Source organism: Phoenix dactylifera, unplaced genomic scaffold, assembly GCF_009389715.1.
Source record: "Phoenix dactylifera cultivar Barhee BC4 unplaced genomic scaffold, palm_55x_up_171113_PBpolish2nd_filt_p 001211F, whole genome shotgun sequence".
In the NCBI taxonomy this organism is placed as follows: Eukaryota; Viridiplantae; Streptophyta; class Magnoliopsida; order Arecales; family Arecaceae; genus Phoenix; species Phoenix dactylifera.
This window is the reverse complement of record NW_024068546.1, coordinates 117,624-119,289: the sequence shown is the minus strand read 5'-3', so window position 1 is coordinate 119,289 and position 1,666 is coordinate 117,624.

The window sequence follows — 1,666 nt, the reverse complement described above, 5'->3', positions numbered from 1 at the left end:
CATATACACCTCTTCTTCTAGCTCTCCATTTAGAAAAGCTGTTTTCACATCCATTTGCCAGATTTCATAATCCATATATGCTGCTATAGCTAGCATGATCCGAATAGATTTTAGCATTGCCACAGGGGAAAAAGTCTCGTCATAATCGATACCATAACGTTGACGATACCCCTTGGCAACCAGACGGGCTTTATAGGTCTCCACCTTTCCGTCTGCGCCTCTCTTTCTTTTGAAGATCCATTTGCACCCTATGGGTTTTATCCCTTTGGGTGGATCAACTAGTGTCCATACACTATTGATTTCCATGGACTCCATTTCGGATTTCATGGCATTAAGCCACAACTCGGAGTCAGACCTCTGCATAGCATCCATATAGGTGATCGGATCCTCATTGTTCTCATCGAGCTCAATAGGATCCGTGTCATGGACCAAGAAACCGTAGTATCTATCCACTTGACGCGGCACTCTACCGGATCGCCTTAATGGTGCTTCTACATTGGGCTCCGGGTTTGATCTAATCAAAACCGATTCTGTGGGTTCAGTAGATTGTGTTAAATCTTCCACCTGCTGAACTTCACTAAGTTCAACCTTAGAGGCAACAATTCCTTCACCAAGGAATTCCTTTTCCAAAAATGTTGCCTTAAGTCCTACGAACACCTTTTGTTCATTAGGAAGGTAAAAGTAATAACCCCTAGTTTGCTTGGGGTACCCTACAAAATAACACTTATCGGACCTAGGACCAAGTTTGTCAGTTTGAGAACGTTTAACATAAGCCGGACATCCCCAAACCCTAAGGTATGAAAGTGTCGGCTTACGCCCAGTCCATATCTCATATGGAGTCTTCTCAACAGACTTACTTGGAACCTTATTTAGTATTATACACGCAGACTCTAAAGCATAACCCCAAAAAGATAGAGGCAGACTAGTAAATCCCATCATGGATCGAACCATGTCTAACAAAGTTCGATTCCTCCTTTCGGATACACCATTATGCTGAGGTGTTCCTGGAGGGGTCCATTGTGAGAGAATCCCATTCTCCTCTAGATAAGTCAAGAAATCACCGGAAAGGTATTCTCCTCCTCGGTCTGACCGAAGGATCTTAATACTCTTTCCAGTCTGTTTTTCTACTTCATTACGAAATCGTTTGAACATTTCAAATGATTCCGACTTATGCTTCATCAGATAGACATACCCATACCTGGATAGGTCATCTGTGAAGGTTATGAAGTAGGCATAATCACCTTTGGCACTTACGTTCATAGGTCCACATACATTAGTATGTATGAGGCCAAGAACATCGCTGGCTCGTTCACCCTTTCCAGAAAAAGGTGATTTGGTCATTTTACCCAGAAGACAGGATTCACAAGTTGGCAATGATTCACAATCATTGATTTCTAAAATGCCCTGTTGGGCTAACCTGTTTATCCTGTTTTTATTTATGTGACCTAACCGGCAATGCCATAAATAGGCTTCATTGACATTATCTAACTTAAGGCGTTTATTAGAGGTGTACATTACATTCACAGGCAGTGATAGAGTATAAATGCCATATTTCAATTGTCCACGAAAAATTTTAATACCATTCAAAATGATATCACAAAAATTTTCTTTTATTGATAAACAATAACCATTTTTGGCCAAAAGGCCTACAGAGATGACATTCATT